An 18,453-nucleotide genomic window follows, 5' to 3' on the forward strand; every position below is an offset into this window, starting at 1 on the left:
AGGAGGAGGTATACATATAATATACAAACATATTCATTCCCTTTAGGGGATAATTATCAATATCATACAGGGAAGCTGGAACACACAAAAAAATTAAGTACTCTGTAGAAGATCATGCTGCAAATCTCAAGAGAAGCAGTGAGTGTTCGGGGCCTGGGATGCTTTATCTTGGCCATGAGATAGCACAGCCATGTGAAGAAAGGGCTGGCTGGTTTTCCAGCATAACATGGTATTTTATTTCACCATAGCAGACTGCTGGGAAATCTCTGGAGGCCCTTGCAGCTGCATCTTGTCTTTAATATGAAGCCTGGGGGGAAGAAAGAGAGAGAGAGTCATAATTCACAAGAGGCCCAGCCATAAGAAAGCCATTCTGAATAACTGAATCAGACACCGAGCGGGAGCTGCCGTTCCATTCCTAAGGCAAGAATGCTTTTTGTCTTTCCTTCTTTCCTTACCGGCTGTGTCCTCGTGAAAAGATCATTTATGGATGGTGGAATGAGTGCATCAGAGCCAGCTTCTGTTTCTCCCTTTTTCTTCCCTCCCTGCTGCTATCCTATAAAAAGACCCTTTGTTAAAGACTGAAACAGCAGATGCAGCTCAGATATTATCTTAAATAATTTTGGGGGAGTATTTTATCTTGAATCGGTGTAACACCATTTTCATGTGAAAAGTGCTTCTACTGCTGATCCAAATAGTCTAGAAACTTGAGAGACCCATATGGCAAAGAAGTCATATCTCTTTAAAGTAATGTAAGGTATGGGAAGAACTGATAATGTTGATCAAAGAATACATAGACCCCAAACGGCCTCATGGGCTGAGGGAGTCAGGGGAGGCCTCGTGAAAGAGGTAGGAGTAATAAAAATGCTGGGTTGGGTCTAAGTCCTGGAGGTAGGAATGGATTTAATGGATCCCAAAGTAAGAAGACTTGATTACGGGGTGCATAGACTTAGAAGTAGGTAGAAGAAAAAGATGGTCAGGTTTTTACAAAGACTAAAACCCAAGCTTAAGATTTTAGACTGTTTCAATAATTAGTTGCTATCCATGTTCATTGTGGACAACGCTTTAAATATAGATAACAAAAAGGACAGTAACTTAAAATCCTACCAGTCCTAGAATAGTAGCGGTGAACAGTCTGGTGCACGCTCTTTCACGTATTTTCTTTGAAAATTTATTGTCCTAGTTCAGGTTCTCCAGAGGCAGATCCTGAGATGAGAATTCAAGTGCGAGTAGTTTATTCAGGGGGTGGTTTCAGGAAACACTGGTAGGGGAGTGGGTAGGAAGACAGGGAAGGGAAGGAAGCAGAAGAAGAAAGGTCATGTTCTCAAACAAAGGGGTCACTTGGAGTGCAGTCATGCTGGGAACTCTGGAAGAGAGAATAGAAGAAGTCTCAAAGCTGTCTTGCCCAGGGATGAGGAAGCTGGAATACCTACCCATTAATTTTTGTCTACTGAGAGTTGATTTGAGGGGCATCAACCCTGTGAATGAGTCTCCCTGGACCAGAAGGAAAAGCCTAAGCAGAGCTGCAGGAATTTGCATCACACAGCCCTCAGTGTGTAGTGGGGTATGGGTATGACAAGAATACATATTTTCTATTTATAAAAGTAGCTTTCTGGTCAAGCACAGTGGCTCATGCCTGTAGTCCCAGCTACTCAGGAGGCTGAGGCAGGAGGATTGTGTAAGCCCAGGAGTTTGAGGTTGCTGTGAGCTATGATGATGCCATGGCACTCTAGCCCGGGCAACAGAACAAGATCCGGTGCATTAGCTCATAGAGTCCCCACAGAAGCCCTATAAAGGAGGTGCTACTCTTGTGCCCTGAGGGTTAGAGGCTAGTCGCAGTAGATATTAGAATCATGATCACGAAGATTAAATACCTGAAGTCACAAAGACATGATACACTCTTCAAGAGAGTTTTGATGACAAGCTATTCACCCAGCTCCTCTCTTCTGCACACTTTCTCCTCTTTCTATCAACAAAGAGTTTTTCCCTTGTAATTGTAAACGTCCTCTCTGTTTTCACAGACTTTTGTTGGAAAACAACACAAAACCTTGAGACATAAAGGATCTGTAATGGACACTTGTCCATTGTGTCTATTCAGCATCTTCTCCCCCACCTTCTTCTGATACCACTCCTCCTTTCATAGGAGGGAAATGAACCACCCCTTCTTCTTGTGGTTCCAGTGGGCTGCCAACCAGTTTTCATTCTACAGGGTGAGCATGAGATCCAGGCTGCATCAACCATAGTCCCCATTCACTTGGCTACATCAAACTGAGCCAATTAGACCCTTTCCCTGGGAATTTATATGCAGACTTTGGGAAAAGTAAGCTTTCTCCTCTGGTGTCATTAGACTGAGATGTCAAAACCAGGGCTTGTCTGAACCAAGCTCCACTTCCTGTCCACTGAAAGGTGATCAAGCTCATCTGAAGTGAGGGGAATGTAGCCCCTGCACAGAGAAAAGCAGAGGATGGGGGAGGGAGAGAGATATCTGACTATACTGTTAAGTATCTACAATCCCCAAAGGCCCACTACCCCTAGATTACCCATTGCTTGAGCCAAATAAACAATAAATTATAAACTTGTGGAGGGAGGGATAAAGAGAGGTTGATTAATGGATACAGATATACGGTTTGATAGAAGAAATAAGATCTAGTGTTTGATAGATCAATAGGATGACTATAATTTCCAGTAATCTATATTATATTTCAAAATATCTAGAAGAGAAGAATTTGAATGTTTGTAGCATAAAGAAAAGATAAATATTTAAAGTGATGGATATCCCAATTACACTGATTTGATCTTTACAAATTATACGAAATGTATTAAATTATCACAGGTGCCCTAAAAATATGTACATCTATTCTGTATCAACATAAAAATAAAATTACAAAAATAAAATTTAAAAATAAATATAAAAAAATCATAACCTTACTCCTTCCTTCCTTCCCTCCTTCCTTCCTTCTTTTATCTTTCTTTCTTGTTTGTTTATAGCTGGTTTTGATTGGGTTTCTATTTCTTGCAACCACAGAGTTTTAACTAATGCTTATCATGAAGTATATCTGTGGCCCTGCAGTTATATATTGGTGAAGAGAGCAGGAGGTGGAGAGAATCAAATTATGCCAGGACTGCAGTGACCTCTTTCTGTCCAACTTTATTTGCCTCCATGATTTCCAGGTCGATCCCAACTCTCTGAGGCATGAAAGAGCGTGAAGGGGACATCTGCCTTCAGGAAAACTGAACTGCAATAGCAACATGAAGCACAGTTTCCTATTGACTGCTGCCTTCTGCCTGCAGCTATTGATGGCAGTCACCAATCGGAAGCTAACCCATTGGGACTAACCAGTTTTTCCCTCCTACTCTTGTAACTCAAGGACATGGAGAACTCTGGTTTTAGGGGCTATAAGCTGACGGTTCTGTGAATTCTTTTTTTATTATTATTTTTTATTTTTTTATTTTGGCATATTATGGGGTACAGATTTTAAGGTTTCAATAAATGCCCATTTTCCCCCCTCCCCCCACAAGTCTGAGTCTCCAGCATGTCCATCCCCCAGATGGTGCACATCTCACTCATTATGTATGTATATACCCGCCCCGCTCCCCCCTCCCACCCGCCCAATACCTTATTACTGTAGTACTGTGTGACCACTTAGGTGCTGTTCAGTTAATACCACTTTCCTGGTGAGTATATGTGGTGCTTGTTTTTCCATTCTTGGGAAACTTCACTTAATAGTATGGGTTCCAGCTCTAACCAGGAAAATATAAGATGTGCTATGTCACCATTGTTTCTTAGAGCTGAATAGTACTCCATGGTATACATATACCACATTTTATTAATCCATTCTTGGATTGATGGGCACTTGGGCTGTTTCCACAGCCTTGCAATTATGAATTGTGCTGCTATAAACATTCGAGTGCAGGTGTCTTTTTTGTAGAGTGTCATTGGATCATTTGGGTAGATGCCCAGCAATGGGATTGCTGGATCAAATGGTAGATTCACTTGTATCGCTTTAAGGTATCTCCATATTGCTTTCCACAGAGGTTGAACTAGTTTGCAGTCCCACCAGCAGTGTAGGAGTGTTCCTCTCTCTCCGCATCCATGCCAGCATTTATTGTTCGGAGACTTTTTGATAAAGGCCATTCTCACTGGAGTTAAGTGATATCTCATTGTGGTTTTGATTTGCATTTCCCTGATGATTAAAGATGTTGAGCATTTTTTCATATGTTTGTTGGCCATTCTTCTGTCTTCTTTAGAAAAGTTTCTGTTCAAGTCCTTTGCCCACTTTTTAATAGGGTTATTTGATTTTTTCTTCCTGATTTTCGTGAGTTCTAAGTGTATTGTAGTTATCAGTCCCTTATCGGATGCATAGGATGCAAAAATTTTCTCCCATTCTGTAGGTTGTCTGTTTACTTTCATGACTATTTCTTTGGCTGTGCAGAAGCTTTGTAGTTTGATCATGTCCCATTTATTTTTGTTGCTGCTGTGATTGCCTTTGGGGACTTCTTCATAAACTCTTTGCCTAGGCCAATGTCTAGGAGAGTGTTTCCAACTTTTTCCTCTAGAATTCTAATCGTTTCATACCTTAGGCTTGGTTCTGTGAATTCTAACCTCTGGCTTAACCAGTCTTTGGCTTGTGTGATCCTCCAAAGATTCAGCAGTTCTAAGATCTCAATATGATTTTATTAATTTGGAAATTATGGCTGGGCACAGTGGGTCATGCCTGTAATTCTAGCACTCTGGGAGGCCAAGGCAGGAAGATCACTTGAGGCCAGTAGTTCAAGACCAGCTTGAGCAAGAGCGAGATCCTGTTTCTACCAAAAATAGAAGAAATTAGCTGGGAGTGGTGGTGCACGCCTATAGTCTCAGCTACTGAAGAGGCTGAAGCAATAGGATCACTTGAGCCCATGAGTTTGAGGTTGCAGTGAGCTATGATGATGCCACTGCACTCTACCCTGGTGGACAGAGACACTCTATCTAAAAAAAAAAAAAAAAAAAAAAAAAAAGAGTAAGTGATTTGCTTTTTAAATGGATAAAAGTGGTTCATTTCCACGGGGATTAATAAAGATTTACAAATGCCTTTAAAAAAAAACAGAAATTATAAGACATCCTTGAAAGAATAGCTGCCATTCATTAAGCACAATGTATTTGGACTTTGTGTATGCTCTCATGCTGTAATCTTCCCCAAATCCTGCAAAGTAGGTATTATCAGCCCCAGTTAAAGATGAAGAAACTGAAATTCAGAGAGGTTAGCAGCCGACAGTCCCCCAAACCCAGGCCTGTGAGACTGAGGGCTTCCCCTACCCCATGCATACTCCACTGCCTATGCCCTAGAGTAGGGGTCCTCAAACTTTTTAAATAGGGGGCCAGTTCACTGTCCCTGAGACCGTTGGAGGGCCGGTGAAGAGTGCGGCACACATTCCACACATGCACGCTGTGGGCCCTGGACGAGTTGGCTGCTAAGCAGGACAGGCAGCGGCAGCAAAAACACCCCGAGGGCAGGATAAATGTCCTCAGCAGGTCTCATGTGGCCTTCAGGCCGTAGTTTGAGGACACCTGCCCTAAAGTAAAGCAGTAACATCCTCCCTTGCTGGTAGAGTTTTAGGTTTAATGTGTTCTATCTTAGGATATGCAGCAAGTCTTTACATTTCATCCTAAACTCACAAGCACAATTTTCAGAAAGGATTTCTGGCCTTTTGTCATTTGTTAATTCTGTGATCCTTAAACTGGGTATGGAGACTCCTATTGGGTAGATTTGTAGGTCAGCTCAGCTAAGCTGAAACTGGCCCCCAGAATTCCCTTCCCTGCATAGCCCTGGGTTAGAGTGGGCTTCAAGAGATATTTTGTGTCAGGTTTAGAAAGAGGAAGTAAAGCAGCAGGAGCTACATCCTTTTCATTCTTTTTTTTTTTTTTTTTAGACAGTGTCTTGCTTTGTTGCCCAGACTAGAGTGCCGTGGTGTCAGCCTAGCTCACAACAACCTCAAACTCCTGGGCTCAAGCAATCCTGCTGCCTCAGCCTCCTGAGTAGCTGGGACTACAGGCATGCACCACCATGCCCAACTAATTTTTTCTATATATATATTAGTTGGCCAATTAATTTCTTTCTATTTATAGTAGAGACGGGGTCTCGCTCTTGCTTAGGCTGGTTTTGAACTCCTGACCTCGAGCAATCCGCTTGCCTCGGCCTCCCAGAGTGCTAGGATTACAGGCGTGAGCCACCACACCCGGCCTATCCTTTTCATTCTTGGAAGGTGGTGCAGCACAGGTGCTGTTGCAGCTCACTCGTGTTGCCGCTTACTTGCCAGCTCGTGTGGTTACAGTGGCACAGTGGCTGGGCCTGGGCCTCCAGCCTCTCTAACTTCTGGACCAGATGTGTGTGTAGCTCCCTGATGGGGAACACCAGCTTCCCCTACCAAGTACCTAGCGTGGAAGTTGGCAGCTTGGAGGCAGTAAGATACTGATGCGGACTCCAGCCCATCCTTGTGGATTTCCGTTTTCCTGTGCTTCTCCCCCTTCAGGGCCATCCTTCTTTCCCAAATGCCTTCTCTGAGGAGTTCAGGCTTCAGCACCAGACATAGAAACAATAGCCCCTTATAGACTGTGGAATCAGCATCCCCAACTGAGTAAGATCAAATCCCTATAATAAAATCCTGCACTAAATACACACCCACACCCACATCCACGCACACGTGTATGTATATTTCCCAGTGTCCTACTTTTGTAATTGAATTCTGACTGGTTCCTTCTTACACTTTTGGATAAATGAAGATTTCAAGACTACATTTTTTTTTTTTTTTTTTTTTTTGTGAGACAGAATCTTGCTCTGTCCCCCTGGGTAGAGTGCAGTGGCATCATCGTAGCTGATAGCAACCTCTAACTCCTGGGCTCAAGTGATCTTCCTGCCTCAGCCTCCTAAGTAGCTGGGACTATAGGTATGCACCACCACGCCTAGCTAATTTTTCTATTTTTGTAGAGACAGGGGTCTCGCTCTTGCTCAGGCTGGTCTTGCAATCCTGACCTCAAGCCATCCTCCCAACTCAGCTTCCCAAAGTTACACATACTTTTTTTTAAGAGGCTGGGTCTCACTGTGCTGTCCAGGCTGGAGTACAGGGGCTATGCACAGGCAGTATCCCACTACTGATCAGTGCGGGAGTTTTGACCTGCTCCACTTTTGAGCTGGCTGGGCCTGTTCAACCCTCCTTAGTCAATCTGGTGGTGCTTTGCTCTGGGGAGGTCACCATATCGATGGTGAACTTAGTGTGGACACCTCATCTGTATAGCATACTACATCTCAGAACTCCTACACTCAAGTGATCCTCCCAGCACAGCCTCCCAAGTAGCTTGGCACTGCAGTTGTGTCCCACCATGCCTGGCTGCACATTATTTACGGGGATCATTTTCCAGATCTTCGACCTCCTGTCTACTCTTCCCTAAAACTGATCTATGAGCCTGTGTTTGCCCTCACTGTATTAGTTTAGTTCTTCAGGAAGACGATCTGAAAGAGAGAGTTAGGAGTGCAAATGTTTCTCTGAGGAGTAACATCTGTGAAAGGAACAGAGAGAAAGTAGGGTTGGGCAGCTAAAGTCTTCAGACTGTAATGCAAACCCCACAAGTCTCTGCCTGCTCGACAGCTGAGGTTGCCTCTTAGTAGTTCTCCCATTGGGTGGAAATGGCCAGGCCTACACACACTAGCGTTGTTCAGTCATTGGCTGGAGCTGCCCCAAGAAGAGTGGGACCTCAGCTGGAAAGCTGAGGCCAGCCCTGAGGAATGCAACAGCTGGAGGGGGTCTGCTCGCCACACTCCTCACAGCTGGGGAGTGAGTCCTTTCTTGCACTGCATTTCCACAGTCTGCTACCTTCTCATCCTAAATCTCACAATGGGGCATTGCCCTGGGCTTTGGAAACCTTCCCTATGAACCAAGCAAGGGGATACATTGAAATATTGGCTTTGGGGCCTTATCAGTTCATCAGTGTCATGAAAGAAGGATTGTTCTAGACCAGTATTTCTCAACCTTTCTTTCATTATTGCCCCACCCCACCCCACACACCGAAAAGGAGCCTTTTTAGACATTCATTTCCTAACCATCCCCCTACTATGAAAGTACCACAGGTATATGTGCATGTTTATGCACTGAATGTATACATGTGCTTTGTACAAGAAAAGAGTCAGATTTTTTTTTTTGTCTCTCAAGAATCAATTTTCACTCCCTTGGGGACAATATCATCCCCATTAAGAATATATGTTCTAGATTAAAAGAGACTTATGAGATATAACAACCAGATGCAGTATATGGCCTAATATTGAATTCTGGATTAGAAAAAGCAACTGTAAAGGGCATTTGAGGAACATGTGAGAAATTTTAATATGGACTGAATATTTTCATTAGGTGTGACAGTGTTATTTTGGCTATTTAAGAAAAGATTTTTATTTTTTTGTAGATGCACATAGAAGTTAAAAACAAAAAAGAAATATTGGTTTGGTGAAGACGCCTTTACTTATTATTAATTAAATTGCCTCACATCCATGAGTCTTCCTTTATTTGCCTGTCTTATACATATTTCTGTTAAGGGCAAAGCTGAGGATTAGGAGTGGAATTGGCCTTTTTAGGAGAAAGCTCTGGATTTGGAACAGCTGAACACTATACGTTAGTGATGCTGATTCTCTTAAAGTTAACTGGAATGTCTTGCAAGACAAGCACATTTTTGAGAAACATCGTATAAAACTGTCTCATAAAATTTTTACATGATCTCTTTCAGACTTGGGTTGTTTTATTCATTGAGAAGTTAAAACGTCTTTTATCAAATAGTGTCATGAAATATTTATCCCAATTACAGTCTATCATCTTATTTTATCTTATGATGAAAAATGTTAGATGTCAACTTAAAATATGTGAGGAGTTACATAGCTTAAAAAAATTCCTTTGGAGGTTATGTAAGCAAAACATTTGAAGATCCTTGGACTAAGATAATATATTTCAAGTAAAAAAAAGCCCTCTCTTTTTGCTTCCAGTTAGTCTCTTTTCTTCCCAGGAGCCAATAGCCAATTATAGGCACACAGTACACCTGGTTGGAATTCCAGGCTTTTGTCTGTGAGAACCAAGTTATTTCAATAACATTTTCCTTTCTCTTTTCTCAGTGGTAGATTTCCACTGTCACAAAGCCACAAGCACATCGGTAAGACTCAAAAATCTTATATAAGATGCAGCTAGCCATTGCAACTTCTCTCCCTGCAGCTTACAAACCCTACTCCTTGGTTTTGGAGGCTCACAGACCCCCTTCATGTTTGTTGGAGGGTAAATGAGAAATCATTCCAAATGACAAGGAGATAACTTTTGTTTCTTTTTTGATATTTCCAATCAGTGTTAGATTGCAAAGTCAAATGTGAGGGTCTGTATGTTTTTGTAGACAGGATGAATCATTGGCGTGTTGCTTTTTGAAGGGTGGCTAAATCATTTCACATAGTACACTTTTTTAAAAAAGCCCTCCCATAAGGCTGAAGCATCTGGCATGATACACATTCTTCCAGATTTCTTGTGAGTCTGAGCTTCCCAAGGCACATGGTGCCCCACCTTTCAGGGTCTTTTTCCATTACAGGACTCAATTTGCTGGTGTGTCTCTGTTAGGTCCTGCATATCATTCTCATTATTGCTGACTTTGATTGCCTTGCCTTGTCCTCAGCTTGGAAAATTCCAAAGGGAATGCTGTACCAGTTCTTAGGCCAGAAGTGAAATTCTAAAAAGGTCTGTTTGTTGTTCAGAGTTTGCAACTCTTAGGAGATGGCTGTAACCAACTGTCAGGATTTAGATGGACTGTACCTCTCAAATCTCAAGCTCTCATCTCTCTTGACTTCAGGTCTGTATTTCCAACTGTTTGGTGAGCAAGTTATTTTTGGTAACCTACCATGATGTCAGACTCAATATTTCTAAAATGAAACTGCTATTCTTTCTCTTTAATACTTCCTGCAGGCATGGTTGTACCAGATTAAGTTTCCTGTCACATGTCTTACTCAGCAGCCGTCAGTGCCTCACCATTGTGCATAAGATAAAATGCAAATTCTTTTCCTGATATTGACACCCCAGACAGGCTAGTTCATTTAAAATCACCCAAGCAGGCCTTCTACTTAATTCCATTAGGTTTTTGGTCAAATGTTCCTACCTTCTGAAATGTTCCATCTACTTTTTTCCATTTTTAATTTATTATTTTTATTTATTTACTTATTTATTTTATTCAGGGGAAGACTGGATACTTTTTTTAATTTTTAATTTTTTGAGATAGAGTCTCACTCTGTTGCCCAGGCTAGAGTGCTCTGGTGTCAGCCTAGCTCACAGCAACCTCAAACTCCTGGGCTCTAGCAATCCTCCTGCCTCAGCCTCCTGAGAAGCTGAGACTAGAGGCATGTGCCACCATGCCTGGCTAATTTTTTCTATTTTTTGGTAGAGATGGGGTCTCGCTCTTGCTCAGACTGGTTTCGAACTCCTGACCTCAAGTGATCCTCCCACCTCGGCCTCCCAGAGTGCTAGGATTACAGGCTTGAAGCACCACTCCCAACCCTACTTTTTTTCCATTTATTTTTTTCTACAAATACTTAAATTGCTCTTCAAACTTAACCCAGATGTTTGCAGGGTTTCCCCCTCATTTCCTTGAATTCTCTACTCAAATGTCACCACATGGGTGAGGCTTTTCATTAACATCCCAATAAGTATTGCAAGAAGCCACCCTGCTCACCTCCCCAATACTTCCTATTGCCATTCCCCATTTTATTTTTCTGTATAGCACTTATCACCGTACACCGTTTATTTATTCATGTCTTGTTCATCTGCATCCATGAGGGCAAGAATTTTTGTCACTTTTGTTCATTGCTAGAATCCTCAGCAACCAGAAGAAGTCCTGGCACACAGCAGGCACACAGTAAATATTTACGGATTAAATAAGTAAGTGAATGAACTCTGAAAACATGTAAGGGCACTTAGAACATATCATATTAGGCATTCTCCTGAGCTCTGGAGTGGTGGATATGAACCAAGCCATGTTCTTTTAGAAATTCACAGTTTCTTGGGGAGAAAATGTGAAGTGCAAAAATGAAGTGTTTCCCAAGTTCAAGTAGAACATGGTGGAGGGAAAAGAAAGGAACGATGCTATGGAGATCCGACTATGTGCAGGTGCATTCACATGTCTGGTCTCACTTAAGCCTCACAGTAATATAATCTGATAGGTTTCATTATTCTCAATTTGCAGACAAGAAAATTGAGGCTCAGGAAAGTTATATAATCTCTCCCAATGCTTATGCTAGTAGGTGGTTAAAATCAGAAGGGATCTAAATTTAGGTCTTCGTTGCAAAAACCAGTATGCTTTGCACTATACTAGGTTGCCTTTCAAGTCATTAGGGAGCAAATATGTTTGGTTTAACCTGAGGTAGGCATCATGGAATAGGTGATAAAATACTCACTATATCCAGAGCTGTGTTCTCTATATGCTAGTACCATTGGAGTGAATAAAACAAAGTTCTTGTTTCCATGGAGTTTTCAGTCTCTAAATAATTTTGTGTGATATCGGGAAAAAACAGTATATTTAGAGTTATGACTTTATCATTTTCTAGCTGAGCACCTTGAAGAGGTCACTTAATGTCTCTGAATCTCAATTGCTAATATTTAGAATAGGAATAACTACTCATCTCACCAAAATATGTTGTTGTGAGGCTCCAATAAGATGAAAATACTTTAAACTATGAAGCATTAGATATTGTGTTTCAGTAAATTTAAGATGTCATTGATTTTAAGAAACACAATTATATTGTTTGTCTACATTAAGAAAGAAAAAATTCTACCAATTATGATATGTCATTGATTGTAAGATCTATTCAGATTTTAGGAATGTCAAAATGTACCAAAAAATTGTGCATCTTAGAATTGTTGAAACATGCTATAAGAAAGCTATTATTATCATTCCCTATGGTACCTAACATATGGTACATATTCAGAGAGGAATGGATTTAGCAGGATACATTGGTGATGAATGAGATAGGTGACAAAACCTATTTCTTAGAAATTTTCCAAGGTTCTTTCTATCTTTTGATGCAATTTTTTTTTTCCTGGATAAAGTCATTACAGCCATTTTCTATGCTGTAGAATTTTGGAGCACCAGTCACCTATTTTCCCTTGTGGTCCCTCGAACAGAGCCACCATACTATTCCAGAGCACTATCTGTGGTCTGTTATGTGAGAGAGAAATGAATTTCTTGCTTGTTTAATGAGTAAAGTCTCTGTGCCAAGCCCATACTTAACTAATAGATCCACACTGTACAGTCTCCTCTTCATGAAACCTTACCAGTATCAGGAAAAGAGGTACTTTACTAGAACAATTTATTTAATCATGTGGGCATTGCTAGTCATGTAATTGAGATCTCTCTTCTTCTCTCTTTATCTTCCCTCTTCCTCTTCTTTTTCTGCTCCCCTCCCACCCCCTCTGGCCCCTGTCCTTTTTCTGCTTTGGCTCTTAGAAAACTCAAAGACAGATCTGTCGTTCTTCATAATGTTCTCACATCAGCTTCACCTTTTTGTTTTTTTATCTGACCTTCATTTTTCCTTTCTCCCAAATCTTAACCTAATTTTCCCAACATTTCATTATAAAAACTTTCAAATATCCAGAAAAGATGAAAGAATTTTATAGTTAACACCCATATACCTACCATCTGGACTCTACAACCTTTCACTGTACTTGCTTTATCATGTATCTACTCATGTAGCCATCCCTCTATTCAATCATCAATCCATTTTATTTTTTGCTATATTTCAAAGGAAGCTGCAAACATCTATACACTTTACCTCGAAACATTTTAGTATGTATATCATTAACTAGGTTTCAATATTTGATTACATACAGTTCTTCTTCGTTTTGTGTGTGTGTGTGTGTGTGTTGTTTTTTTTTTAGTGAGGTAAAACTTGTATACAGCAAAGTATCTTAAGTGTAACATTCAATGATTTTTGACAAATGGAAACATTTTTATAACATAAATTCTTATGAGGATACGGAATATTACTATCATTCTAGAAAATGTCCTCATGTCCCTTCTCTCATTCTCATAACCTCAGAGGTAACCACTGTTCTGATTTTTCTCTCACCATAGACTAGTTTTGCCCATTTTAGCACTTCATATAAATGGAATCACACAGTTTGTACTTTTATATTCACTCAGCATAATGTTTTAAAGATTCATCCACACTAGTTATGTTTATCAGAATTTGTTTCTTTATATTACTGAGTAGTATCCCCTTGTATGATTATATCTCAGTTTGTTTAGCAATTAAAGATTTTGTGTAAATCTCAATGGAAATGCTTTCGTAACTCTTGGCCACAAACCTAGGAGAGGAATTGCTGGGACACAGGGTAGGTGTATGTTTAGTTTCATAAGAAATTGTCAGACATTTTCCCAAAGTGGTTGCACCATCGGTGGTGACTGAAAGTTCAGGTTGTTCTATGTTCTCTTGACATTTAGTATAGTCAGTCAATCTTTTTGTTTTTATCTTAGCCATTCCTGTGGGTAGTAGTATTGTACTGTGGCTTTAATTTGCAATTTGCTAATGATTAATGATGTCGAGCATCTTTTAAAGTGCTTATGGGCCATTTATGTATCTTCCTTCGTGAAGTGTTTGAGTCAATCCAAATTGTTTTCTTTTTTTTAATTTTTGAGATATATGAGCTCTTTACATACTCTAGATACCAATTCTTTATCAGATGTATGTTTTGCAAATATTTTGCCTTATTCTATGGATTGTTTTCTGAATTCAAATATGACCTGTGTTTTGATCTGTGTTCCCTTTGGCTTTGGCGTCATTATTGATTTTCCTGTTTTTTCAGTAGTGGTGACAGGCTACCAGGCACTGACTTGCCCGTGATGATGATTAGCTTGCTCCTGCTGGGCCTTCTGGAGATGTGAGACAAGACAGGAAGGTGCTTGGGAGGACCGTCTGTAGGTCTGGAGTGCTCTCCGTGGGTTGATAGGCCTCCAGACTCATCTTCAACACTCTGGAAGAACATTTGTGCTCAGAAGTTTTTGAAAGTGGAGCTGTTAGGCTGTGATGAGTTCTGGAAACAGCAGAGCTATGCTCTGGTTCTTTCGGTACATTTGATTCTGGTTTCTCACTTCTGAATAGGTGCCACTGGCAAAGAGGAGCCTCTGCTTCTGTTTCCTTCTAGGTTTCTTCTACCTTTTCCTGCTCTGCTCAGCAAAGAGAATAGGCTTTGGAATCAGACTTTGTGTGTTTGTATAGAGTCTGTGTTTACATATTATTTATAAAAGCAATTTTTTCTGGTTATAAAAGTGATATAAGCTCTTTGTCAAAAACTGTGATAATATTATATATATATATATATATATATATATATATATATATATATGAACGAGAGTACAAATCAGCCATAGTCTAACATGCAGAGATAAGCCCTGGTAACATTTTCATCAACCTTGGTTTTAAATCTCTGTTCTGTGTCTTACCAGCTTGACGCCTCTTTGAGTCTCATTTCTCATGTAGGAATTGGTGTAACACCCCCCTCACAGACAAGCTATGAAAATGAAAGACAGTGTTTGCAAAATCTTTGGCAAATAGATCTTTAATAACTATAAATTCACTAAATGATGCTGTTGAATGGCGTAGGAAGTGAGTGAGTGGTAGGGAAAAAGAAATCTCAGTTCCTTTTTTTCCATCGCTTTTAAGTTCTGCTATTAAATTCCTTTAAAGCAGGCAAAACTAGAGGGATAGAAAACGGATTGGTGATTGCCAAGTGCTAAGGGCAAGGGAGGGCTTAGTTACAATGGGGCAAGAGGGAATTTTGAGACAATTAAACTGTTCCATATCTTGATGGTGGTGATAACGACACAACTATATGCAATGGTTAGAACTCATAGAACTATATACCAAAAGGGTGAATTTTATTGTATATAAATTAAAGCTGACTTTTAAAAATACTCCTTTAAAGCAAAGTCTTAAATTTCTTCATGATTTTAAAATAGTCCTTCCAACTCCGCTCAAGCTTTCTTCTCCCATTTATCTCTTTTCTAGATTCTTGAGGGTTTGTTTTTTTTTTTTTACCTTCTTGATGGCATTTTGAATGCTTGTTTAGCTTTCCTGTAAATTGTCATACTGGACTCTTTGTTCCCAGCCTCCCAACTTTGCTGCATATTTTATTCCCCTCTTTTGAATCGCCACTCTGTTGAGCCAGCCTCAGCTGTGCTTAACAAACAAAATGTATGGCTGTTTCACTTGCTCTTTTTGTGCCAGTGAAGGTCTGATCAAGGCAACTAATTATAGTGAGTGAGATAAGAGAAAAGCTGATCCTGAGTCCTGTGTCATGGGTAAACAGAAGTCCTTTAATCTTCTCGATTGTTCCTTCCACTGTGAACACAGCACTTGGAACAATTTTTAAGCTCAAAAATAAATGTAACACAAGCCCACGGTGGAGCTTCTTATAGCCTCTTATTGTAGCTCCTTTAAAAGATGTTCAGCTATTTAAGGATATGTGTGGATCATATATCCTGAATTTTCCAGGACAGTCTGGATTTTAAATATTCCATGACAAGTTCTAAGACACTCATATTCAGTAGAACAGACAGCGGGTCTTGATTTTAGTTCATAAAATATAGTTGCCAAATTCATAAGTAAAATTTATTCATTTGCTCTTTATCTATTTTTCCATTCTGCAAGTTATTTACTGAGCACCTACTACTTAGTGCCAGGCTCTCAAATAGGTTCTGGAGAAAGAGAGATAAATAGAATTATTCTTGGGAAGCTAATATCATTTCATCTGGGGGATAAATAGTCTAGCAAATGAATTCAGTTTCTCCAGGGAATAACTGTAAATAGGAAAAGGCCAAATATAAGGCAATTCATGAACAATATGATTTATTGAGAAAATTTTAAAACTTTATTGTATACATGTATATAGTTTAATCGTATAGTAATATACACTTGTTTTCTAGCACTAGTATTTAAGAAGATCTCATTGGACTGCTATCTGTAAAAAATATAATAAATTATATTTACATATATGTTTATATATGTATATTTTTTAAATAGGAGAGACTGTGCTCTAATCGCAGTGCTTTTGCTAGTAGAGGTTTTGGTTAGTAATCTTCCTCTTACTAGCTTGGCAATTCATGAACAATATGATTCATTGAGAAAATTTTAAAACTTTATTGTATATATGTATACAGTTTAATCAAATAAGTAATATACACTTGTTTTCTAGCACTAGTATTAGGAAGATCTCATTGGACAGCAATCTATAAAAAATATAATAAATTATATTATATATACATACATATTTATATTTTTTAAGTAGGAGAGACTGTGCTCTAACCCCAGTGCTTTTGCTAGTAGAGCTTTAGGTTAGTAATCTTCTTTTCACTAGCTTGACAACCTTGCAATTACTTCCAATAACAGCTGGAACGTACTGAGTCCTGCCAAATGCCAGGTAATTTGCACGCGCCCTTTCTATTGCTCATACAACTCAGTGGAGTAGGCATCATTCTCCCCATTTTGTAGACTAGGTGGAGGTGGGTTTTAGAGAGGGTGAGTGACCTGCCAGGGCCACCAGCTGCCTGGAGGTGGAGGGCAATCTAATCCGCATCTGCCTGACTGAAAGTAGTGTGCTCTTTTCCAAGCCACACAGCCCTCATTGTTGGCATGCTTTAAACTGTGTATCTGGCATGCATTTATTTAAATCTCCGTGGCCACCGGAAAAGAAAGTGAGAAAGGGGGAAGTAATTAGGATGCAGTTATTGCCAAAGCAACCCTTGTAATCCAATATTCTCGCTGCAGCCAGAACGCTCCATTTAAATGCCAATTGGGCTGTCTCTCCGCTGCCAAGGAACCTTTCTGGGGCTCCAGTCAGTTTTAGGCACACCAGGCTAAACTATTTATCTGTACTCTGCCCCAGAGTCACCCTAGCCACGCAGGTCTCTCTGCGTCTTTTTCTCCCTCCCGTGTGCTCTCTCCCCTCTCCACACCTTCCCTCATGAGGTTCATTTGGCCCTGAAGACTCCCAGAAGCCCTCTCGCCTCTCCAATCTGCCCCTGGCTCTCAGGGCCCTGTGGCCACCTTCAGAAAACCTACCCCTGCTGCGTTGTCAGTCATCAACCTTCCTGGCTTATGCTTACCCATGCACCTGCGAGGCCCCTTCATGGAGGCCACTATCAGATTGTCATTTACAGGTAGACACAATCTGATTCTGTGACAGTGTCTCCTCCAGGAACCAGTTCTAGGAGGGCAGGGACTCTGCAGCTTTTGCCCATCATTACTCTAGCCCCTAGCACTGTGTGGGCACAGAGCAGGCACTGAAAGACAATAGCTGAAAGAATGACTCTTTCAGATATCGCAATCTTTCCTGTCACCCCTGCTAGGTTAGGACCCCCGGTTCTGCTCCCAGTAGGACCCTGAACTTTTCCTCCCTAGTCCTGTAATTATATACTCGCCTGATTATTTCATTATGTGTCTCCTCCCCATTGGGGCTCAGCGCGGTCCCCACACATAATGTGCCCCCAATACATTTTTGTTGAGTGAATGAGCTTGGGAAAGTACTGATTTAAAAGGGCGTGATTCAGAAGTCAGAGTGTAAAGACTACGAAAAGTGGCTCATTATCTACTAATTCAAATTATATTAATAAATCATCCGGTGGTAGTATTAGCAACTTCCAAGAGGAATAAAACATTATTGCTACGAACAATGCCCAAGGAAATCCTTCGCGCTTGCCCGAATCCCCTTCCTGTGATAGAATCAGTCTCTGGCCATGAAGGTAAATTACTTCTGTTCCAGGCTGAGGTTGATATTCCTTGCAAGGGTTAAGTTTCAGGAGCTCTCCCTTGTGGACTCCCTTCCAAAGCACTGGGAGGGGCCCTTGCAATGTGTATGCAGGGTCACATGTTTTTGTAAAATTGGCAAAAGTAGGATACTTTAAATCACACTTAGTCAAGGCTGCTGTCTTGTTCCCCTCTGACTTCCCTTCTATCACCTTGTCAGAGGGATTAGAGTGGCCAGGGGTCTCTTGGGGTCCGGCTAAGGGGAAGTTGAATTGGGAACACATTTAGTTTGACTTTAGTGGAGTGTATTTATGTGATTCAGAGACACTTCGGTGTCTATTTAAGCCATTGCTAGTAGTCTCAGTGTCAGAATGGCTTCTGGGAATTCGCCTACTGCCCACTGTGACAACTCACCTGGGATTGTGACACCAACGTGGTGCCCAGGATCAATGAGGATCCTTCTGAACCTCGTGCTTCGGTGCTGTGGGTGTGGCATTATCGGTGGTGGCTTCTCTACCAAGCCTGTACCTCCTGATTTCCTGAAAAAGACCTTTTGATCTTCACTCCTCCAGCCCATCCAGTGGCAGTGCCAGTATCTGAGCCCCTTACCTTCTCATTCTTTCAAGTTATTACCTGAAATACCAGGAGAGGCTTCTCTTCTCCCAGCTGCATG

Source organism: Microcebus murinus, chromosome 9 (assembly GCF_040939455.1).
Source record: "Microcebus murinus isolate Inina chromosome 9, M.murinus_Inina_mat1.0, whole genome shotgun sequence".
Lineage (NCBI taxonomy): Eukaryota > Metazoa > Chordata > Mammalia > Primates > Cheirogaleidae > Microcebus > Microcebus murinus.